At 40.2% G+C, this 25,730-nt stretch overlaps 1 protein-coding gene across 5 annotated transcripts in view; it reads left to right on the top strand.

Annotated features, from left to right (window-relative positions):
- CTNND2 (catenin delta 2) overlaps positions 1–25,730 on the top strand; it is a 902,904-nt gene that overhangs the window by 286,657 nt on the left and 590,517 nt on the right. Inside the window, exon 1 of one of the 5 annotated variants that reach the window (XM_059416914.1) lies at positions 17,095–17,215. The exons of the other annotated variants lie outside the window; for them this stretch is intronic. The gene's annotated coding sequence lies outside the window, so the exon portion shown is untranslated. Of the gene's footprint in view, positions 1–17,094; positions 17,216–25,730 lie in introns of those variants that run through there. 5 annotated transcript variants of the gene reach the window in all.

The following is a 25,730-nucleotide window of genomic DNA, read 5'->3' as shown; positions in this document are numbered from 1 at the left end:
TATTATGCATGTTAATAGTCTGTGACTCTTGTAATATCCAGTCTCTTTTCTTCAGCATGGAATCTTCAGCTCCTAGAATACACTGACATTGTGATCATTCTAAATGTTTCTGCCCCCATACAATCTAAATTACGTTCTTATGTATACATTTATTCCATAGCACATCCCTGTCTGTTCTGAGGGCGTCACTCTGCTTGGTAGCCTCTTCTCTGAACTGTGGAAAGAACTCCCCCTGATGAGATCCTCCTCGAGACACCATGAGGAAGATATTAGACACGGCTGCAACCCCCCAAAACTTGTGGCTTTAGTTTCGTTGTATTTCTATAACCTTTCATTGAACTATGGTGAACAAACCTTATTCTAGTTTTATAAATAAAGGAATGTCATTTAAGACAAATTGAATAACCCAAGGAAACCCGGTGCTTAACTAGAACTCTGAGCCATTGACCCAAATTCCTTTCTCAATCATACCAGCATTGGGATTTATCCCAACCTCCTTGAAGCACAGGTAAATAAATTATTCAACTGTTTTTTTTTTCCAAAAGTGAGTATATATCCTTTTCGTGTTCCGGTTTAATGTTTCTCTTTGCCACTTTTATCACCAACAGACATTAAGTTATATAGCTGATAATGTGAGGCCCGGTGACAGAAAACTTTCCCCGGGCAATAAGGAAGGGAGGTCGGAAAGAGAAGTTGATGTGCTGAAGGGTTTGGGGTCAGCATCTAAGGCTCCTTTTTCCTTTCTCTACTTCCCCAGGATCCTAGGAGGAGGCAGGGATTCGGTTCTTTCTTCTTGGAACCCAAACCCAACTGTGGTTTCTATACTTGCCTTTATACATTTCCTAATCCTTGGAGGAATGAATGTAGAACTCCAAGCTAAAAAGCTGACCGAAAATGCTCATGAAAATTTCCCTGTCATCCCTCCACTGGTGGACGTAGGGTTATAAATGCCTCACTTCATTTCCTGCTTGATGTGATAAAACTAAGTGACTCTTTTAACCAGGTACTTTCTTGGATTTGGGAAATGAATGCTTAATTGGGGTCCAGGTAACATTAGAGCATTGTACCCATCTAGAGAAGGTTGGCCCCAGGTTTTTTAGGACAGAAAGGAAGAACTAAATTTGGAAATCTAGAGAATGTCGGAGCAAGGGGCAGGAGTTTGCCGAAGGGGGGAGTAAGCATTACTCAGCCATCAGAAAGGATAAATACCCACCATTTGCATTGACACGAATGGGGTAGACTTTGCTGCAATATTCAACCTCTGTCCCTCTACATAGCTTTTTGCTTTTAGGGAAAATCATCTTCCTGGGTTTTACATTTTATGTTGCAGGAGCATGATAATCAAGAAAAATGCAGTACCTCTGTAATTAGCCATTTACTCTGGACTCCTCTGGGGCCTCCAGTCCTTCCCAACAGTGTGTGGCAGAATAATCTTGGTTACTTAAGACCACTCTGGGTTTTTCAGGAGTTCTAGTGCTGCACACAAAGTCCCGACAGTAACATCAAGAAGGGAAAATAAAATTGAAACCTACCATCCTCTGTAACCATAGTATTTCAAAATGTATGTTTGTTTCATGGTATGTTCTTGTTAAATGTATATACTTGGACTCTATTTTGGAAACTAGAATTGACAACTTTCATTTTGCAAAAGTAGGCGACCATTGTATTAATATGTTAAATGCGGGTGACAGTATGTTCAGTAGGTTTATGAAACTATGACATTTAGGCTTATATACTGATGGTGAGTTCGTGTTAGGTTTTGGGGGTAAAGGCATATAGGGTCAACAGTTTGTTGGGTAGTTATTAAATTGCTCATTGTGAATGACCCTCTTTGAAATTCTTCTTGACTCTGAAGTATAGTAGAGAATGACCCAAGAAGCATCTTTACTTTTAAATTAACAAATGAGTAATTTATATTGTAGTTATCACAATAGTTTAATAAGTCATCTCACTGTGTTGCAATGAACTGAATGTATCCCCTCATTGATTTTAGGCTGCCACTAGCACAGGAGAATTCTAGAAGGATGGCTTCAATCTGCCACTACACATTAATATTATTAGCTTGAAAAATGGAAAGCAGTATGCTAGATTGTTGATTTTGGTGGTGTTTTTAGTATTTAAAGAGACGCTGTCTCTTGGTTTCTGCCTCTTTCAAACCTGAATGCTGTAAGGTGACTCCATTAGTGCCCCCACTGACTCAGCATGTCCATCTGGACAGACACTGGATGAGATGCTCTGGTCTCCATGGCCAGAGGGCAGTGCCCTTGTTTCTTGCTGTGACTGCCAAGGAGGTGTTTGAATCATGCTATCTAATGTTATTGTGTTTATTATGCATACTGAAACACGTCCACAGGGAACTTGCCAGAAAACAAATCCTCATTCGTGTTGCTTCGGATTCTCACCTCTTCCCAGATGACAGAAATCGTGGAGTTATTCGTGGTGCCAACAGTGACAAGACAAATGTCTGATATATCACTACCGATACTTTCCTCATTATGATAATATTAATATCGAAGTGGTGATGTAAGATATTGTGGTGAGCCATTTTCACTGTTAAAATGAAATTATGATGGCATATTTTATAATAATAAAATAAATCAAAAAAGGAATTCTATCATTCATTTCCAGAGGGAGAGAAATGGAATCTCACAGCTTTGATCACACCCTTTCAGGAAAGTTCCTGCCTGCTTAAGCTTTAGGAACCAGAGGATAGCTTGGCAGGGCTAGGTCACTGTTTGCCACTGGAAAAGCCATCTAGAGAGTTGGGGATTAGGGGAGAAGAGAGGTGAAGGGGTTCAGGCGAATGTTTTGAAACATAGCACTAAGTGCTTTCTTTACCTGAGTATATTTTAATATGAGCCTGAGCACTTTTTTGTGATTAATTTGCTAAGTTAACTTCCCAAATAAGAACTTTGATATAAATTAGCTTTCTGTTATTAAATTCACAACATCTTTCTGGTTTTAGATATTAATATCTAGTTGAAAGATTATTAAGATCAAAAGTGATAATTTATGTAAAACCATTTTGTAGAATATAAGGCAATAGATGTTTATGTGGTTATCATTAGGGCATATTTTCTCATTTAGGAAGTATGAGTTATTAAAATCTTAATGAGTTGTGAGAAGTGAACAAACAAATATTAACAATTAAATCTAATAAAATAATTTCAATAGCCTTACAATGACTAAGCATTTTCAAACAGATCAAATTAGAATTTAGAGATCTACATTTTATTTTTTAATGAGCTGAATTAAATCTGTTCCAATTATTTATAGCTTATTATGATGGCTCTTCCTTTCAAAGACATTTTCTGCAGAAGAAAATAAAATTCATCACTAGGAATATACCATTCTCCATAGTATCGTAAGAAAGATTCTGTGCAAAAAGTTGAGGAGTGGAATCTGATAATGCCAAGTAGGTCAAAACAGGAGAAAAAGGAAAGAATAGAAAATTACTGCTATAAAAAAATCTTTTTTAAGATTTTACTTATTTGAGAAAGAGATCACAAGCAAGCAGAGAGGCAGGCTGGGGAGGAGCAGGCTCCCTGCTGAGCAGAGAGCCTGATGTGGGACTCGATCCCAGGACCCTGAGACCATGACCTGAGCCGAAGACAAAGGCTTAACCCACTGAGCCACCCAGGTGCCCTAAAAAGTAAAATATGTGTAAAACTAGGGTTGTCCTATTGTCTCAAGTAGTGTGTTGCTCAACACTACATGCATATGCAATGTATGCATGCATGTTCTTGTCCGCCTGTCCATCCATGTAGATACAAAGTTCGTGTTCCTCAGTCATTCCTTCATGTCAGGGATGAGATAATCAACGCTATTTCTACATACAGTATGACCCTGGAGAAATGTCCTTGCTGCTTTACACAAGCTGATTTGTGGTATTTGTTGGATTTAGAATTCTTTCAATTCTTTCCATTTACTTCCCTGTTTGTCTGCCAGTCCTCAGTCTCCCCAGGAGACAGGAGTTCATGGATGCCTTCACAGTGTGGTTCCTTAGTGCATTCTTATCACCAATACCCTCATTACCTTCGACTTCTGTGCTGTTACCACTGAATTAATTGCTGACATTTCCTTCCAGATCAAACCTTTCATTACTAACATCATTGTCTGGAAATGTTCTGCCCAATAATTTTCAAATACAATTTGCTGTGCTCATCTTCCTTTTAAAAGATATGTGCACATATTGGGTCAATTGTCAACATATTTTCTCAAGTTAGAAAAATAAAATGCACAATGTACTTAATATAACTGTAGAAAATATTCAGTACTTTTATACATGGATTTTTTTATAGTTGCTTAAAATTTAGGTGGCAAAAAATGCTTTTCACATACTGATTTAAATCACGCACACACACGCACACACACACACACCCCATTACTGTGCCCACAAACTAATATTCTAATGTAATAGTAATTCTCTAAGTCCATAAATACTGCAGTGATTGTCTTGGGCACCCAACAATGCTAGTGAGGAATATAGAGGTGGGAGATAGAAAAGTGGAAGTTTGAGTCACATATCTCAGTCACAAGTCTTTTTTTCCCCCTTCAGATTCATATTTACATCTGTGCTTCAGAATTGGATAACGAACATTTACGGTCCCAGTATTTGAGATTTCCTGAAAGTAGGTACAATGATGAATTTTGAGCTACCTCTTAACTTTGGAATATGGTAGCATGTACTTAAAGTATCAATTTAATGGTAATAGAATGTCATCAGAATATCAGAAGAAATTTATACCTATCAGGTCCCCTGCTATACAGTAAGTCTAATAAATTGGATAGCCATACCCAAGTGTCATTTCTCATCACGAAAATAATAAACCCTGTGCCCTATGAACCCAAGTGGAAAGTCTAAATTATAGTTCTTAAAAAAAAAAAAGATTTTTTTTTAATTTACTTTAGAGAGAGAGAGAGAGGAGAGAGAACACAGCTGGGGAGAAGGGCAAAGGCAGAGGGAGAAATAGGCCCCCCACTGAGCGGGGAGCCTGAAGCAGGACTCGATCCCAGGACCCTGAGATCATGACCTGAGCCGAAGGCAGACACTTAACCAACTGAGCCACTCAGGTGCCCTTCAATTATATTTCATGAATCCCTTTCCATTGCCCAGATTCATCACTGAATTGCACTCCCAGGCATGTATCTCAACATTGGTACACATTGTCCTCATAGATAAGTAGAATTTCTAACCATTTTGGATTTTAGGAACTAGTGGAAATAAAAAAAAAAACAAAAAAAGGCAAAACCAAAATCCTTTGCCAGCCATCCATATCACCTTGGGGTGAGGGGGAAGCTGTGTTTGGTAATAACTACTGTGGGCAAGTTCAGGATTTCATTTATCAGGGATAATGAAAAATTAAAAATGTCATTAAATTAGTATATGTAAAGATGTTGACACCTAAAAAAAGTTCGAGAAGACGCAAACTCCCCCCAAGATCTACTAGAAATAAAATGTCCGCTTAAGGAAGAACTTGCCATGAAAGTTAACCTCTCTTTTTTAACCTTTGTTTTTATCCATTTTCTAGTAAATATCACTGTGTCCTCATGATCTACTAAAGCACATTGTTCCATACATTTTTGTTGCTGTTGTAAGCACTGTACTTACTTTTGATGTTTATAAGACAGTCCTTAATGAATATTAACTGCCACTTATTGGTAAAATGTTTTGAGTAAGTCCTGTACAATTGTCATAGTGACAAAAGAGATATTTCTTCAGCTCTTGGTCTTCAATTCTTTTTTCTTTTTAATTTATTTTTTTTATAAACATAAAATATATTATTAGCCCCAGGGGTACAGGTCTGTGAATCACCAGGTTTACACACTTCACAGCACTCACCAAAGCACATCCCCTCCCCAATGTCCATAATCCCACCACGCTCTCCCGACCCCCCCTCCCCCCAGCAACCCTCAGTTTGTTTTTTGAGATTAAGAGTTTCTTATGGTTTGTCTCCCTCCCAATCCCATCTTGTTTCATTTATTCTTTTCCTACCCCCCAAGCCCCCCATGTTGCATCTCCACTTCCTCATATCAGGGAGATCATATGATAGTTGTCTTTCTCCAACTGACATATTTCGCTAAACATAATACCCTCTAGTTCCATCCATGTTGTCGCAAATGGCAATATTTCATTTCTTTTGATGGCTGCATAGTATCCCATTGTATATATATACCACATCTTCTTTATCCATTCATCTGTTGATGGACATCTAGGTTCTTTCCATAGTTTGGCTATTGTGGACATTGCTGCCATAAACATTTGGGTGCACATGCCCCTTCAGATCACTACATTTGTATCTTTAGGGTAAATACCCAGTAGTGCAATTGTTGGGTCATAGGGTAGCTCTATTTTCAACTTTTTGAGGAACCTCCATGCTGTTTTCCAGAGTGGTTGCACCAGCTTGCATTCCCATCAACAGTGTAGGAGGGTTCCCCTTTCCCCGCATCCTTGCCAGCATCTGTCATTTTCTGACTTGTTAATTTTAGCCATTCTGACTGGTGTGAGTTGGTATCTCATTGTGGTTTTGATTTGTATTTCCCTGATGCTGAGTGAATCTGTTGGCCATCTGGTGTCTTCTTTGCAGAAATGTCTGTTCATGTGCTCTGCCCATTTCTTGATTGGATTATTTGTTTTTTGGCTGTTGAGTTTGCTAAGATCTTTATAGATTTTGGATACTAGTCCTGATATGTCATTTGCAAATATCTTCTCCCATTCTGTCAGTTGTCTTTTGGTTTTGTTAACTGTTTCCTTTGCTGTGCAAAAGCTTTTGATCTTCCTGAAGTCCAATAGTTCATTTTTGCCCTTGCTTCCCTTGCCTTTGGCGATGTTCTTAGGAAGAAGTTACTGCGGCTGAGGTCGAAGAGGTTGCTGCCTGTGTTCTCCTCAAGGATTTTGATGGATACCTTTCTCACATTGAGGTCTTCATCCATTTTGAGTCTATTTTTGTGTATGGCATAAGGAAATGGTCCAGTTTCATTTTTCTGCATGTGGCTGTCCAATTTTCCCAACTTGGTCTTCAATTCTTGTGTTAAAAGTCTAAGTAATAGAAGATTCCTCTCTCCCATCAACTTGTAAACCTTCATATAGGAGTCTTAGTAAAGGGGGAAGTGATATTTGTCTCCTTTTATTTAAAGAAGCACAACTAATTCATCCAAATGTAAGCAGATAAAGATTTTTTTAAAAAATGTGTTTATTTATTTTTAGAGAGAAACCTTGGAGGAAGGGCAGAGGGAGAGAGAGAATCCCAGGCAGACACCATGGTGAGTGGAGAGCCTAATGTGGAGCTTGATCTCACAACTCTGAGATCATCACCCGAGCTGAAATCTAGAGAAGATGCTTAGCCGACTGAGCTACACAGGCTCCCCAAACAGATAAAAGAATCTTTAAATGTCTATATACAATATCAACCTTAATGACCTTTAAAATGATAGGCACAACCATAGTTGTTCAGGGATTACTTAGTAGATCAAGTAGACTTGGGGCAGCCCCGGGATGCTGGCCCCCCTAGGAACCTGGACGAATTTGGGGAAACTAGTGTTTTTCATCAGAACTTCCTTTCTTGGTAGGAAGTGGGGTGGGGGAGGTTCTGATTCTTCAGAGCTATTCAAACCCTCTCAGAAAATGACGGTGCTATGGCTGTGCCACATGACCCCAAAAGACAAACTTAAAACCTTGTAATGTTATAGGGATCTCCAGGGGTTAAGAACACAAGTACTTTTTTTTTTTTTTAAGGTTTATTTAATCATTTGAGAGAGAAGGAGAGAGAGCATGTGAGCAGGAAGAGAGGCTGAGGGAGAGAGAGACCAAAAAGCAGACTCCCCTAGACCATGGAACCCTGTGCAAGGCTGGGTCCCAGGACCCTAGATCATGACCGGAGCTGAAATCAAGAGTCGGACCCTTAACCAACTGAACCACCCAGGTGCCCCAAGAACACAAGTTCTGAAGTTAAACTTTCCATTGGAACCTACATTCTAATACTTAAAATCTGTGTGATTTGGGGCACATTACTTCATCTTACTTCATCTTAATGGAATTACTTAATTCCAAATGTCTCTTCTCATCTTTAAAATGAGATAGCAACTTGCTCCATTTGAGTGTGCAGAAGCAATTGCAAGATTCCACTCTATGCTTAAGCTGCCATTTTGGTACAACAAAAAAGCTAGCTAGCCTCCTCACTCGAGTATATGGACAAAGGCAGGTTCACGGGTGCTGAAAGTTGAGTTCTTGTTATTCAGTGGTGAGTTACCTACCCAAGAAAATGCCAGCTGGTCTCTTTCGCATTATTATTATTTTTTAATATTCCACAGTCCAGTTGTGGATTGAGGGAAACATATTTTTGGAGGCCAAATTTTGAAATTCAAGCAAGAATGAGAGAACATAACGTTTATTGACAGAGCGAGATGAGCCTCAGTTTTTCAGTATCAGGGAACCGTTTCATGCCAGATTGGTTGCTGTTATGAAGAGAGAAACCTTGGAACTTAGGTGCTTTAGAGAAGTATAAGCAAAGCTTATAGGCATCCTGACAAACACTTACTTCAAAAAACACCATATCCATTCTAGAACCAGCTGAAATTGTAGAAAACAGTCAAGGCCTCCTTTTCTGATCCTAGTATTTAGGCAACCCTCAGAAATAGCAACGTATTCAAAACATCTTGTAGAAGAGTCTTCAAAATTTTCAAAAGATAGTGTATTATTTCAACAAATGACAAGGCACTGATTCTATTGTGATTCTCATCAGTTTAATATGAAATGTTATAATCTCCACAAGCAAGGTCCTTTTGGCAAAGGTCAGCCTGGACTCGTTTAAGCCAGCTTCCTCCCCTGCTCCACAGGCATCCAATCCCACCATAGGACAAACAATGACTTTAGAGATTGTTCTTAGGTAGTAATGAAGAAATGGAACATAAAATATACTACAACTCATGAAAGAATGCTGACCAAAAGTGAAGTGTTTCAGTTAAAATAAAACAACAACAACAACAAACACTAACTAGCAAACAAAGAGCACAGAGGACACTAGCCTCCTGGATTATGGAAATACTGAGAATATTGAGCCAATTCTCCCGTGTGTAATCCCTAGCCCCATGATAGAGCCCGTTGGCCTTTATATCTTAACTTTCCAAGATACAACTTAAATCTTAAGTTAGAGAATCCAGAATTTTCCAGGTTAAAGGTAGGAATGTGTGCTAATACCCAGGGAGAATGTATCCTACAGGGAAAAATTACACCAAAATGTCTATAAAATTCTGATTTGAAATATTGAGATGCATAATTGCAAGAATTTATTCCTTTGTTTGAAAGGTACCCCTCCAATTTCTTTGAACCTTATTTCATTTATTTATTATTTATTTATTTATTGCAAAGAAATATTTTTAAAGTATTCTCTTTGGGTAGTGTCTTAGCCAAACACATTGTGGGAAGAACTTAAAATGCTTAGTCATGCGCGTTTTCTTGTTGGTATTCCTTGGGCACCTCAGCCTAGGGCAATGATGTAATACCCAAGTCCGCCCAAGAAACAGGGCCCACTCTGTTTTGACACAGTATTATTCATGATCACCACTTTACATAAATGTTGGAGAATATCGACTAAAGACGGAAGCTAATTATGCAAAAAAATCGCAACAAATGCTACTCTTAATACTGGGAGATTAAGATACAGTGGTCTCAGTAGTCAGATAAATTGAGTTATTTCTTAGAAGAGAATGTCTTAAATATGCGCTTGAGATATGGTAAAGGGTAAAACATGATAGACGTCCATTCTGCCATGAAAAGACTCTTTTTTGTAATTTAAAATGTTGCGTTCTTCCAAGGGGTGTGTGTGTGTGTGTGTGAGCGAGAGAGAGAGAGAGAGAGAGAGAGAGAGGAGAGAGAGAGAGAGAAAGAGAAGGTGAGAGACCGCTTTAAAAATGGGAACTCTGCATTTAAAAATGAGAATTCTGGGCTTGTTATTATTCATATTACTTAGAAATTGCATATATTCATAGTAAAACTGACACATTGTGGCATTTTAGGACTGTTCTATAGAACAGATGTGTTTCCGCCTCTAATTAATTAATGCATTAAAAATCGTGGTCTAAATTCATTTCTTTTGGAGTCTTTGCGGTTGTGCATTCAGTAGCTGGGGATTCCTGTCTCCAAGCTTTGTTTATGCCAAAAATATAAATTCAGACAGATTTCATGGATTGATAGTTGGACAACATTAGGAATGCCAAAGGGCTTGCTGAACCTTTCCCGGATGGTCAACTGTGTGTCTTATTTGAGAAACCAGGAGTGCTTTGAATACAGTGAAATTAATTTCATGCCAGGATAGAGCACTGCCCCTGAAAATCCTCTGGTCTTCTTAATCCCTCATTGCATGAACTCTAACGTAAGGCACAGAGTGAAGGAAGACATGTGACTTGCCCAGTGTGAAAGGTCCCAAATAACTCGAGGGTTATATCCCAGTAGGACAAATAATGAACACGATGTATTTTATTAGGGGATTTAGTATATATAGCCTACATTCCTAGTTACAGAGGTCAAATTTACACTGATTCGCGATCATGAGCTTGTCTATGATGTCATGCATTTCCAGCCTCCAGTCCCCAGTGTCCTACTTCTGAGTGTGTGTGACACCAGGTAGCGATGGTTGAGAAACAGCAGGAAGCCCGGAGTTTCAAGTTCATCCAAGTAGCTGTCACTACCAGGGCCCTAGGCAAAAGGCCAGCATTGTTTGTTTGAGTTGCTTCCTCTTTCTTTTCTCCTCTTTCCCCTAATATGTCCTGCCATCCATTCTGGCCACGGGCAGCCGAGATAACTGCAGACTACAAATGAAAAAAAGCTGAGCTGGCCCTAAAAATATTACTCCTGGCAACTATTTAATTGCAGATAGATCTTTGTGCTAAAGCCTCACCATCCCCTTGAAAGGCAAACTTGGTAATTTGGCTGTCAGTCATTTGTAATTTTATACCTTAGAGTCCGGAGGGATAATAAATAGAATTACAGAGTTTTATACTGGAATGCAGATTCTGAGAAAGTAAAAAGCCAGAATTTTAGGAAAGAGTCAAGTCTTTAAAACAAAACAAAACAAAACAAAACCTCTTCTAAAGATAGTTTTACAGAAAGCGTAAAACTATTTGTATTATATTTACTTGGAAATCACTACAAAATCTGTCACTGTTTATAATATTAAAGCTTTCCTATATTAATTAGTGCTACTTATTCTTTTATTTTGCTGTCAGTATTAGTAAACAAAAGTGGCCAGAACATCAAAATTCTTGGAGTATTATAATGAAGTTTCTTTCTGTTTGGCCCAAGAGATTAGATCATTTGTGTAGAAGGGCACAACGTAGTGAATTATTTTAAAACTGATGAGACTGCAACAAATAGTGAGTCCTTCTTCATTCTTTAGTTCTGCTTTTATTTTGTAAGACTTAAAAAGTTTATATTTTCATTTTAAAATAAATTGGTAAGAATATTGCTGGAAACCCATGAGTTTGAAATGGTATTTTATTTTAGACTCAAGAACGTTAATAGGTAAATAATGTCCCTGTTTTCATTCATGTCTGATATCTAGGACTGAAAATAATTTAGGACTTTGTTTCTTAAGAATAATAAACAATCAGAAAAGTGCATGCATCATGAAGTACAGCTTGCTCAAGGTCATGTGTGTAAGACTCAGCTATATACTGTGTTTGGTTATTGGTTCATATTTTTTTGCTGATTAGTATCTCATTGTGCCCAGAGGCCATACTACATTTATTCTTGTTCCAGGGTGTGTTAGTCATGTCCATTTGGGGCTGACTTGAATATTGTTGGTATGAGCATCAGAGCAGATGTCTCTGGTGTGCTTATGGTCACCTTTCGGTTGAGTGTATACCTAGAAATAGAATTTCTTCCTTTTTAATTTTTTTTAATTAACATATAATGTGTTATTAGCCCCAGGGGTACAGGTCTGTGAATCGACAGGTTTACACATTTCACAGCACTCACCATAGCACATACCCTCCCCAATGTCCATAACCCCCCTCCCCCCCACCCCCAACAACCCTCAGTTTGTTTTGTGAAATTAAGAGTCTCTCATGGTTTGTCTCCCTCCTGATCCCATCTTGTTTCATTTATTCTTTTCCTACCCCCCAAGCCCTTCATGTTGCATCTCCACTTCCTCATTTCAGGGAGATCATATGAAAGCTGTCTTTCTCCAATTGACTTATTTCACTAAGCATAATACCCTGTAGTTCCATCCACATTGTCGCAAAAGGCAAGAGTTCATTTCTTTTGATGGCTGCATAGTGTTCCATTGTGTATATATACCACATCTTCTTTATCCATTCATCTGTTGATGGACATCTAGGTTCTTACCATAGTTTGGCTATTGTGGACATTGCTGCTATAAACATTCGGGTGCACATGCCCCTTCGGATCACTACGCTTGTATCTTTAAGCTAAATACCCAGTCGTGCAATTGCTGGGTCATATGGTAGCTCTGTTTAGAAATAGAATTTCTGAGACACAGAGGATGCACGTGAAGAGCTGTAGAAGATATTGAAAGGCATCAAATTAATTTTGCTGTCTTAGATTTCCACTCACAGTCTGTGAAAATTCTGGTAACGCCTGATATTTGTCAGTTTTTGGCACTTTGTCTTCTCTCTTTTTTGCTTTAACCATTCTAATGTGTGTTCTGTGCCATTTTAATGGTATTCCATGGACATCTTAAATTTCGTATCCCTTATGAGTAATAAAGTTGATCATGTTTTTATTTGTTTATTGCCTATGTGGATAGCCTCTCCTGTGAAGTGCTTGCTGACGTATTTTGAGCTTCTTAATATTAGGTTGCCTATCATATACTGCATTTGGGACTTTTGATGATGGTATAGAGATATAGATAAATACAGACACACGTAAAGAATGAGAATATTTTTTCCCACGAGTGCCCCCTCACTTTCTCGAAGGCATCTTGATAAGCAGCATTTTCCAATTTCACTATAGCCCAGTTTATACCTTTTTAATTTCTCTTAAGGCTAGCACTTTTGCAGCCTGCATAAGGAAGCCTTGGTTTCTTTAAGGCCATTCATGTGTTCCCTGTTTTACTCTCAGAGCTTTACTGTTTAATCTTTTACCTGTAGACTAATGCTCCATATGGCATTGATTTTTGTATATTTTTTGAGATGGAGTCAAGGTGCGTTTTTTCACCAGATAGATACCCAGCTGAAAGTACCATCTTCCCACTGTGTGGCACTTCCATGGTTCTCATAAATTAGATAAAAATGTGATTTGGTGTAATAATCTCTCCTGATCTAAGTTCTGTGGGATTCTTCTTATATGGATGTTCTGTGGTCTTAACTGCTACTGCTTTTTAATGTGCCCTCTTATCTCACAGGTTCAATCAGTCTCTAGATTTGTTTCTTTTTTTCAAGACCACTTGCTCTTCTTGGCCCTTTGCATTTTCTTTTCTTTTTTTTTTTAAGGTTTTATTTGTTTGTCAGAGAGAGAGTGAGAGAGAGAGAGAGCGCACAAGCAGACAGAATGGCAGGCAGAGGCAGAGGGAGAAGCAGGCTCCCTGCCTAGCAAGGAGCCCGATGTGGGACTCGATCCCAGGATGCTGGGATCATGACCCGAGTCAAAGGCAGCTGCTTAGCCAACTGAGCCACCCAGGCGTCCTGGCCCTTTGCATTTTCATGTAAATTTTATTTCATTTATTTTTTAAGGTTTTGTTTATGTGAGAGAGAGAAAGCATGAGAGGGGAGAAGGTCAGAGAGAGAATCAGACTCTCTGCTGAGCAGAGAGCCCAATATGGGACTCAATCGTGGGATTCCAGGATCATGACCTGAGCTGAAGGCAGTCTCTTAACCAGCTGTCCTCCAGACGCCCTCATGTAAATTTTAGAATTCACTATCTACTATCTCAGCCCCTCCCAGCCCAGAAAAAAATCCAGGTTTGGATTAGAGTATTATTAAACCTTTCAGTTAACCCAAGGAAGTTGAAATCTTTACAATACTTAATCTATCAACCATAGCATGGTATATTTCTGCAATACCATCATTTGGGTCTGCTTTAATTTCAATAGTGTTGTATAGTGTTTAGACAGGAGGTCTTATATTAACTTCACACGGATTTATTTCTAGATATTGGATATTTTTCTCTGCTATTTGTCAATGTTATTGTTGTTTAATGTCTTTATTGTTGATACCAGAAAAAAAATTGATGTGTTTATACATTGGCTTTTTGTTTTGACTTTATTGTTGAAGACCTCCAGTGCAATGTTAAATAGAGTGATGATAGCAGTGAATAACATCTCTAAAAAACGTTTTCAATATTTAACTCTGTAATTTTTAGGAGGGTTTTTTTTCATTATCAAATTGAAGGGATTCCTCTCTATGCCTAGTTTGCAGAGATGTTTTTTTCAATTATGAATACTGTTGAATTTTGTGAAAGACTCATATTTAGGCCTTTTTAGAATTTAGTTTAAACTATTAATTATAGCCATTCCACAACATTTAGTTTATTCTATTGCTTTTCTGGAAAAAGCAAAATCAACAAAAATGCAATACATTAGTAATATAGTTCCATTTACAATTAAGGTAGGAACAGAACTGGCCACAAATTCATATAAAGGAGGGACACAGAATGTAACTATCACTTTTCAGATATCATACATTGTACAAATTTCATTTTTAAAAAAGATGAAGGAAGGAGGGAAATATGGAAGAGTGGAAGTGAAGAAGAGAAGCAGGGAAGAAAGGGCCATGACTCAGAGACCTTCCCTGAAACACTGAGCTCTGAAGACATGAGGGGACACAGAGAAACAGGAAGTCCTGTGGAGGACAAGCTCCAACAAGAGAGAATCATGTTGATATGGGAGATGTTTCAAGCATTGCTTCTTTAACTTTCACTTCACTCACACTCCACACCCTTCTCCTCAATCTGTGATTAAGCAAAAGCCAAGCCAAGGTGCATTGTCATAATTCCCAAGGAAATAATAAACTGAAGATTTTAAATATAAGACAGTAGATTGACACTGTCACAAAAAAAAAGTAGGAAAAAAAGAAATCAGAAAGAGGAGAAAGTAACATACCAGTCATATACAAAATGCAGAGAAAGTGTAACTCCAGGAAAATTATATTACCCCCAAGTAATATAAGAGAACATTAGCCGTAATGTTTTTATAGCCTGAAGAAAGTTAGAATCATGGAAAAAAAATGAAATCAAAGAAATGATAAGACAAAGACATCAGGAAAGAAATAATAAGAGTGGGCAACATTGATGGAAAAATAGGAAAACGTAAAGCCACCGCTTCAATGAAACCACATCCAAGTCATGGAGAAGCATCAATATTACAGAAATAAAGAGAACTGGCATGAGGAGATAGAACAGAAGAGAAGGGTAAAAAGACAAAAAAAGCAACAAAAAAAGATGATAGATGTGGAAGAGAGAAAACTGGGAACCAACATGTGGGTGGTGGTTGTTCTTGCCTGGAGAACTCTTTTCTTAAAAGAGAGTCATGTTAGCCTGCTTTTTAATTCTCTTCTTCAGTTTTCAGTGTCAGAGCTTATCTGAATGATGCATTCACAAAAATTGTATAACCATCTACATAAGGCCATGTGTTGTGCAAGTTAGGGTGCATCCTCCTGAAGGTCAATGAAGGTCAATGGTATTTCCAGAGGCACCAGGAATACCCAGTTTTGGGAGAACAATGCCCCCAGGAGGTATGGATATTTGCCTATGTTGCACCCAACAGAAAATCTTATCAAATATGTACTGACAGAAAATACCAGCATCCGTGAGCCATCCTTGCAAACTGTGTTAAGGACAACATTGAGTCAATCAAGACTAAGATCAAAGTGCATGATTTATGTCTAGACATACAACTATATTAAAAATGATTGGTGTATGGAGGGTGTGGGATCAGAGCTGCCCTTTATGAAAGTAGGAAGTTTAAATTTTTAATAAGAAGCTTATGCTGTTTTAAAAATAATCAAAAACTAGTTTTTAAAAGTCACCTTCTTTAGCTCTTATTTGAGCTAACACCAAAGATGATTCTTCTCAGACGAGGACTCCCAGCATTTCCTTTCAACATCATCAAGAAGGATCCCAACAATTATAGTTGTATATTGTTTTAGAATTGAAGAAAGTACTTCTTCAGTGGTTAACATCTTGTTAATATAGTACGTCATTACATTGGGGTGCTAAGTCTGTTTTAAATAAGTTACCCTAGATCATCTAATTATAAAATGTGGACCTATGGTCCATTGGACACACAGCTGATAAAAATGTCTTTAAAATACATGGAAATCGTGGCTAGAGTAGAATCAAGTGAAAGGCTCAAAGGAGTTTTTCGAGGTAGTGCAATGGCTGGGCGGGGTAGGGGTGGACAGTAGCATATGAAAGTTAGCTTCAAAGTCAGCATCTGGACAAGTTCTCTTTCCTGTAAGCCTTCAGGTGTGCTAGAGTTTGCCATATTTTATACTTCTTTCGAGTTGCAATCTCCTTTCAAAAATAAAATAATTTGAATAAACTTACGTTTTTCAAACTGTCCCTTTGAAATAAAAACTAGACCAGCTTTGAGTATGAACTCTAAGCAATCTCGAATCTATCTCTTTGCCTTTGAATTCACCAAGGAAACAAAGTCTAGATTCAGTCTGAGACTAATTTTATGATTCTATGGGGTTTTTTTTCTTCTTTTTTTCCTCTCCCCCCCCCCACCCCTTTAACGTTGTGGCATGGATAGCTAAGGATCCAGATACAGATTTAGGGCAAAGGAATGGAAAATCAGAAAACTAGAATTTGCTAAGCAGGCTAGTGGGAGGGTCCTTTTGTGATGAAATGTTGCATAAATAATGCCGATGGGGGTCTAAATTCACCGTTGCCATGGAGACCTTTGTGCCTGGCTGAACTCAATTCTTTTCTCTTCTAAGACCGCTACCACTAGGCTTGTGGTGTTTCTGATGCGTCTTGCTTTGCTTTCTCTGCAACTGTTTGGCGAGTGAAAGAAGAAATTAAACTATGAGAATTCGGCATCCTGACTTTTTTGAGACCGGTCTTCCACTCCCTTCATGATTTTTGAGCTTCTCTGGGGTTCCTTTCAGCTCTGGTTCGGGGAGGGAGGAGCAGTTGGGGGGAGCGTCTGGAACCGCTGCCCGGAAGGAGGGGAAAGTCACCCTTCATCTTTGTGACTAGTCCACTTGTTGGCCTGGACCGCAGTCTCCAGTATTTAAGGACCACTGGTCGCCCCAGGTAAAGGAGAAACAAAGTGAAAATGGGACGCATTTGTCTTTTCGATGCTTTCACTCTTGATGTTGTTTGTGTGATGATTTGTAGCTAAAGTTTTAAGCAGTAGGTTGGGAGTTATGGGTGGAAAACCCCGGGGGGACTTTGTTTCTGGTCTCAGGGTTGCCAGTCAGTTTTTTCAGTGTATTAATGTCGAAATCGTAAAAGCCAAGTGACCGAATTCAACAGGACGCTGTGCTAAGGATCCATGTGCCATTTCTCTCTTAGCCAAGCATTATAACTGCTTGGTAATTCTCTGTAGTAAAACTTGGTGTGTCGTAGATACATCCTTTGGATTTCATGAAAGTTACGTTTAGCCATGTCAATACCTATTTGTAATTGAGAATTAAGTAATTAAAGTTGACTTGGAAATTGTGGGCTGCTTCCCGCCACCCCCCCCCACACACACACACACAATTAAATAGAGAACCTCACTCAGGAAGAAATTAGTTGTTGAAAGTAGTAAAGGCATAAACATCATCCAGCCAGTGTCACTGTGTAAAGTAAAAATTCAGTGTATTGGACAGCTAACTTGTTGCATTGCATTCCGTATCTTAACAGAGTACTTGGTTCTCAGTGATGAGCGTTGTATTAGAATTGGAATGCAATAATTGCATGTTTTGATCATTCTAAATGGTGTAAATGAGATGCACAAATCCCATAATTACAGAAAACCTTTACCATACAAGCGTTTCCAGATTGCTTTTATTCACATAACTCATTGAGAGAATCATTGACCCAAATTTACAAAGACTTCATAGATTTCACCTCTTTCGCCGCTCGAGTTTGGAAAATATTTGTGTACTCAACAGGATGAAAAAACAAATTGATTTCCAAAAGCTGGGGGATTTAACAGGTGGCAGTCTCTGGGAATTGTCTGTTAGATTGCTATATATTGATGAGATAGGCGTACTCTGTAGCATTGTAAGTAAAATGGAATGAGGACTCGAAATCTTTAGGTTTTTATTTTTAGTGTTTTCAAACGGTTGGTAAGAGTGACAGAATGATTTCCGACTTAACTGTGACAATCACAAGATAGAATTTCTATTTGATTAATGTTATTTGAAATTTGAATGAATTTGTAGCTCAGATGCTGAGGGCAAATAATGACTAAGTTGACATGAAGAAATTTTTTATTTTTAACAGGTGCATGTTCTGGCACGTGTTTCAATATTTTAATTGACTTGCATAGGTATGAGTTATTTTAGAGAACCCGACAAAGACTTGAAGACTTGAAAATACTCTGGGAGCACCTCTTAGTCATTATTTCACTATCAATTATTTATTTAATTATTATTATTATTTAATTATTTCATTATTTAAAATTTTAAAATATAAAATTTTATTTTGATATTAAAGCTAAGAAATCTTTTCATTTTTAAGTGATGGAGGCAAAACTCAAGGGTATTCGCTGAGAAGAGATACTAAAGAAAATTTTGACCTTTGAAAATGTTTCCCATGCCTTGATCGTTCTTTAGGAACACTGCCTACATGTAAAGGTAAATGGCCATGAAGCTTCACTTGGAGAATACAGTGTCTAGGCACTCACCCTTTGTGGAACACTGCTGTCATGGATTCAAGAGACATCAGATTGTCAAACCAGAGGGCACAGTATATGCATGTGACCCAAATAGTTTTTAAACAAATAACAAGTTACCCAACTCCGTGGTATGGTTGCCATTACTTCACATTGGTTAAATAGAAATATTTTATATGGGAAGAAAATTTAAACTATTTTTAAATTTGTTTTTTGATCCTGGTATTTATATGATGCGAATGCATCTGACAACTTAGTAAATCATTTCCTTCAGGGGCCATCCTAAACCATAAGCAGAGATCAAACAAAACGTGATTTCAAAGAAATATGCACTTTGAGGCTATTCAAAGGCCAAATTGCAAAATGTCTCCTGGACTATTTACTCATAAGTTTTATGCACACAATTGAGAAGAATAGTTTTAATTGTGAAAAAAAAAATATATATATACACACACACATTCCCAGACAATTCCAGGATTGGCCCAACTCAGGATTACATTGATAGGTCACAAAATTACAGCTAATCCGTTTGACCAAAAGTTCCAGTTCAAATGGTTTAGGAACAAGGCTTTGTGTTTGTGTTTCTATGAGAAGCTTGTTAACATGTGAATTCTGAGTTAGAGCTCTTTTGTAATTCTTCTGTCTTGTCTTACCTTACTTTCAGCAAGTCCCTGTTGAGGCCCTCCCATATAGTAAATACTGTATGCCACGCACCAGAATGGAAAGAGGTATTCCCTGGAGTCCATGAACTGAAAAGTCTGGTCTGGATACAGATGTGAGAACTCCTAACTGTGATGCAGTGGAACACCTGTTTTAGCGGAGTCATGGCCGAGGAGAGGGTGCCGCAGTGCCGTGAGAGGGTGCCGCTGTGCCGCGTGCCGTGCGCTATACGGGGCCTTCAGATACGGCCATTCGTCCTGCCTGCCTGAGATGCAGAACGGTTAAGGGACGTGCACAATGTAACTGCTAAACAGTGACTATAAGGATAATTTCTAAATAGCAGCCAGAGAATGTCTTTGAAAACATAAATGCCATCATATAGAGTCCAGGGCAAAGCCACGCAGTCTCTGAAGCCCCCTGATGAAGTGCCCCCACCACCCTGTCTCCCCCACATTTCCGAAGTCTTCCCTCTCGTGCCCCTTCCTCAGCATAGCAGACACTTTGCTTTTCATAGAACATGCTCCCGGCATGTGGCCTTTCATTTGGCATTTTTCTCTGCTGAAAACAGTGCAGCAGCCCCTCAGCTCTCATCCAGCCTACAGAGGCACACGCCCCCTCCCCTCTGTGTCCCTCCCACAGAGGTCAACTTGGCAATGAGTCCAGTCTTGATCACCGTATTGAAATGACCTCCCCATATTGCTTTTGTTTTTAAATTTTATTTATTTATTTGACTATTATAAGTAGGCAGAGAGGCAGGCAGAGAGAGAGGGGGAAGCAGGCTCCCCCCTCAGCAGAGAGCCCGATGTGGGGCTCAATCCCAGGACCCTGGGATCGTGACCTGAGCCTAAGGCAGGGGCTTAATCCACTGAGCCACCCAGCACCCCCCCACCCCCACCCCTGGCCCCAGCCACATTGTTTTTCTCCAGCGCCTTTGCCACAGGCAGTGCTCTAAGTAATACACTGGTCCATCTCGTTCTATCTCCATTTTCTCTGCCAGAATATAAACTTTACGAGGGCAGGGATTTTTGTCTGTTTTATTTTTTACTGAGGGATTTCCAGCCCCTACACCCATGCTTGCCTTATTTATGGAAGGGAAAAATGAAGAACTAAGTATAGATGTCTGGCGCCAAACAGTGTTCTACTATGTTGTTGTTTTTGCGGATTGTAAAAACAAAGTAGAAAATACTCTAATTTATCACTGGCAAGCCAATATTCTAACATAAGTGTGAGAGAAAGTGGTCAGATACAAGACTTGTGCTCATAATTGATTGTGTCCCAACACTCAGCCAAGTATCACAAAAGAGGCGTTGAGAATTTCCCTTCTATTCCATGGTCAGTGGCATCAGATAGATTCATAGTGAGAAAGCCCGGGGTGTCCCTGCCTCTAGCTGTGGAAACTTGACCCGTACCTTGTACTTCAGTAGCCATCTGTTGCTTCCACTGTAAACTGTGTTGGCTCCTACTGTGGTGCTCCACTGTCTCTGAGGTTCTGTGATGTATCTGCATATTTTCCAAAGCATTTTGTAAGGAACACGCAAAGAATTACACACAATCTTTAAAATACAGTATCATCTATTTCTTTGTGCTCGTAATGTTCATCAAGATGAGAAAAGAGACACTGTGACCTGGATTATTTATGTGCTCATATTCAGTCAGCAGTTCTGTTAAATGAAGTTCTGCTCAAAAGTCAGAATGCATTTTGAGGATCCTGAGAATTACCAATCCATAGAAATTACATCCGTGGCGGAGTCTCATGCTGTCGCCATACGTGACGTTGGCTCACCTGGAGCGCATCACAACGGTGAGCACAGGTTTGCCTGTTGTGCTGCTAGTCACCCGCCTCTACCCTGTCAAGTTGTTCTTACCTTTGACAAGTTTAATTAAACTTAGCACTTAGAGTTTTAAAAATAAACTTCACAAGCTCTAAGAATTTAATAAACATTACAGTGTGGCTAATTGCACAGTAACCTTCTCCAGCGTGCAAATATTTTTTTTTAAATGTGAGAGTTACTTCCTTGAGGAATGAACGTGTTGAGTTCCTCTGTGGCTTTCAATACTACTGGCTCATTTTTAAAGATGAAAAACTAATCATAAGCATTGGTCAGTTGTCTCCTTATTTCTGTATGAAGCAAAGAGATGGTTGTTGGAGCCTTTGTGTTTCCTTAGGTCTCAGCTGCTGGTAGCATGTAAGGGTAATAGTTGGCTTCCTGGGCCTCCCATGAGGGTAATTCCAAATAGGGTTTTTTGCTGCATGGCTTCCACATCATTCACACATTCCTTCTTTGTGAATTTCAGCTTCAGCTCATTTCATGCCGGCGTGCTGTTCTGAACCAGCTTCTGGTAATTTCCGTCAACGTTTAAATAGAGTTTCTGTGAGAGAGACTATATTCAGTGTTGAAACGGAAGAGCAGTTAAATGTGGGTGTTAAGGTTGGGGCTCAGCTGTACTCACCTGATCACACAGCACTTCCGCCAGAAAACAGAAACCATAAATATGGAGGAGAAGATGACAAAGGTTTATAGAGGGACACTTTGAGTGAGCTGTGGGGCTGTGGCTACATGCATAGGCCCAGGGGTTGTTGGACCGTTTTGTTGTTGGCCCTCATGCTGCTGTGGACTGGACATTAGTTTGTGGACTCTGGCATATTCTGGCTTCTACTTGGCAGATGTAGTGTATAAATACTGCCAAATGCCATACATTTCCCTTGTAGGGACTTACCTAATTTCTAGGCATATGACCTTAAATAAGAACTTTGAATTCTTTTGTTTAAAAATGTGTAAACCTGGGGCACCTGGGTAGTTCTGTCAGTTAAACATCCGACTCTTGATTTCAGCTTAGGTCATAATCTCAGGGTCGGGGGATCTAGCCCTACACAGGACTTCACTAGGACTTCACGCTCACTAGGGAGTCTGCTTGAGATTCCCTCTCTTTGTCTCTCTTCCCCTCCCCCTGCTCACGAGCTCTCTCTCTCCAATAAATAAATATTTTTAAAAAATGAAAATAAAAATGTATAAACCTAGGACACCTGGTAGCTCAGTTGGTTGAGGTCTGACTCTTCGTTTCGGTTCAGATCATGCTCTCAGGGTCCTAAGATCAAGGCCGCATTGAGCTCCACACTCGGTGGGAAGTCTGCTTGAGGATTCTCTCCCTCTGTCCCTCCTCTGCCCCTCCTCTAACTCATGCTCACGTTCTCTCTCTCAAATAAATAAATCTTAAAAAATAAAAAATAAATACACGTGGGCCTTTTATTTGTTATTGCTCTGAAGTAATCACTGATAGACTTACTGAACGCAGCTAGTATCTGCTTACAACATCTCATTCAATCCTCACAAAACCCTTATGTGGTAGATATTGTCCCTGGACTATAGATGAGAAACATTAAGAGGAGTAATTATTTCATTATGTGGTACGTCTGAGATCACAGAAGAAAACTGTGCAAGACTTTGAGTCCGTATCTGCTTAACTCCGTAGCTCCCTCCCCTTCATCCTTCGTCCAATGGCATTGTTGAGGTTAAACATTTCCCTTAGATTCCGCGCTGATTTTTGCCTTTTTGTAGAGCCCCCGTCCCTGCATGGCATCCCCGTCTTTGGGTTTCTCTGCCGGTCGCCTCTCGCCAGGTGCTCCAGGCTCTTCTCCCTGTTACTGTCCACGGATGGACCTGCTCAGCAGTGTGCTCATGCAGAATCCTGCAGGGCCCAGAGCTCAGGGATTGGGAATGGTGTGCTAGGGGTACCTTTCTCTGAATCAGCTCGAGCACGGATTGTACAGGCAGCTTCTTGGCCCAGAGTCTCAGAGGCTGGGCTGCACATCTGCAATTCTAAGAGGGCCCCTAGAGGACTGCTGGATGGACCCAGGGGTATTTGAGAACCCCCCCTGTCTGATCTTACAGATGCAAAAACTGGCTGTGAGTGAGGAGGGTGGGAAGACAAGTTCGAGCTGGAGCCGAGCGTTCCCTGCCCAGAATTGGGGGGGGGGGGCAGGATAGAGATTGGGGGAGTCCCAGCTGCCACAGCGGAAACTCGTGGGTTCAAAGTGATAAGAGATTGAAGGGGTCAGTGGTATCTGGTTGATCACGATCTCATATTTTTCCAGTCCTACTCTCTGCCATGCTGTATTTGTTCATGCGCAGGAGGGGGAGAGAGCGAGCGAGACACAGAGACCGAGGCAGACGGGGGGGAAAGGACTCTGCACCCGATCTGGTGATGTCCCCGCCTTTCCTCAGTTTCCTTCTCCCCTCGCTGCTCTCATCTGCACCCATTGTGTGGCGTGGCTGATCGTGCACCCTTGTGACCCCATGCGATAAGCCCGCAGATGCTGGTATGTCTAGAGCGTCTCCTAAGGCTGTTCTAAATTAAATGGCATAACACAGTTACTATCTAGCACTATTGACTGAGCCTCTCCTACTCGCCAGTCCCTGTCCTCAACGCTAGGAATGAGGAACCACAAGACCACTGCCTCTGTGGAGCTGCCCTTCTAGTTGGGGCCAGAGGACAAATGACCGACTACTGTTACTCTTACTCCCCCTCCCTTCAAAAGAACTACAGGGTGGGAGTGGAGTTCCTTATGGTGACCTAGAGGCTCTGCCCAACCCAGTGAGACCCGACAAGTTTGTCCTGGGCAGTGCTCCATGAGAACTTTCTCTTTACTCTCATTCTTAAAAGGAAGCCAGGTCAACAAGTTTATTACCATCCTTGTCTATAGGGGATGTTGATGCCTTGGGGTGACTTTGAGAATATGTGCTTTCAGTGGAGACAGAATTCATAGTGTATCTAACCAGGTATGAAACAGGCTTCTTAGCTTTGGGGTAGCAGGAAAAAATATGGGCCTGGGGGCCAGAGGCTGAGATTTATATGCTGACCCCAGTGTGCTCCAATCGTAGGACTCTAAGAAAATGTAGGCATACTAGGTGCATAACTTTCTCTCCATCAGAAGAGTGACCCTCATCACCTTGGCACAGGTGCCCTGGGATGTCATTCACGAAGCATAACTTCATATGGTAACTTCTTCCTCCGTCCATGGAACACCATTTCACCAGCTCAGGATGATCAGTGGCTACTCCTGGGCTGTAAGCATTTTGTTATTTTTGGTAATGTGTTATTCATCTTAGAACAATGTAGATGTTCGCGGCTTTTGAAGGCAGAATTCTAAAGGGGTTTCAAGTGAGGAGGTGACTGTGTTACCCTAAGCCATGCAGCTGATGGTCAGAAAGTCCAGGCCTGGTGCTGCTGCGCTGTGCATGGTGGGGTCACGGAAAGTCGGTCAGCCTGAGTGCGCTGCCAAAGATGGTGGTAGGTGAGGCCACCTCCCAACTCTTCTTTTTCTGTTGTTGCTTTTGATTTTTGGTTTGTTTGTGTGTTTACTGCTTTATTGGGATGCATTTTGAGAAAGAGCTATTGAGTGGAATCAGCTCCAACTCTGGTATTAATTTTATTTCATTTTCTTTCCTTTCCCTGGTGTGTCCTGGAAGGGCTGTGAAGCTGCTATCTCTACTTACTTAATCCCTCTGCACCTGAGTTTCCTTACCTGCAAAATTAGAGTCTTCAGCTCTGTGATCCCTTCCAAATGAATAGGATTTTATTATCTCTCCTGTAGGGGCTTCCTGGTGCCGAGGTAGGGGTACAACTTTTAGCTGGGGAGCAAAGATTAACTAAGATGGGCTCTCATCCGGGTCCCTGGACGAGCCTGTGTGTGTGTCTCTCACCCAGGGATCTCCAGCCTTTGCTAATTCACTCCTCTAATCGGTTACACTTTCGAGCAAGAACATCCATTGTATGTCTGTTTATTTGTACGTGATGTAAATGTACGACTGTATAAAAATTCATGTGTTACAAAATACGATAAAAATATCATAGAGGTGAGAGAGGTGACAAGAGTTTAAAATATAAGTTCACACCTGTACTTCTCCCACCCCAGGGAATTGCCTTGTGCACCCCGCTTCAGAGCAGTGTTGCTATGACTGAGCTGCACGGCTCAGCAGTGTCAGGAAGTGAACAATCATTCAGATTCAGAAGCTGAGATATGAGAAATAGGAGTGTTTGTTCCAGCTCAGCCGTCTGTCCTTGTAGGACCCTCCTGTCTTGATTATAACCAGATTTGAGATCCTTGATAAAGATGATCACGCAGTCACGAATGATTGTTCCTAATTTGTAAATGAGCACGTAATTACCTCCAGGCATTCTGCACCTAGGGGGCCAATGAGACAATGTCGAGATCACAGTGCGTTGCATCTAGGTACTAGAAGACTATCCAAGGCTTATGTTGATCTTTGTATGCCAGCGACTTGT

The sequence above is a fragment of the Mustela nigripes genome, chromosome 12 (assembly GCF_022355385.1).
Source record: "Mustela nigripes isolate SB6536 chromosome 12, MUSNIG.SB6536, whole genome shotgun sequence".
NCBI classification, from domain to species: domain Eukaryota; kingdom Metazoa; phylum Chordata; class Mammalia; order Carnivora; family Mustelidae; genus Mustela; species Mustela nigripes.
The sequence above is the reverse complement of the archived record's forward strand: the minus strand, read 5'-3'. Positions and strand labels throughout refer to the sequence as shown.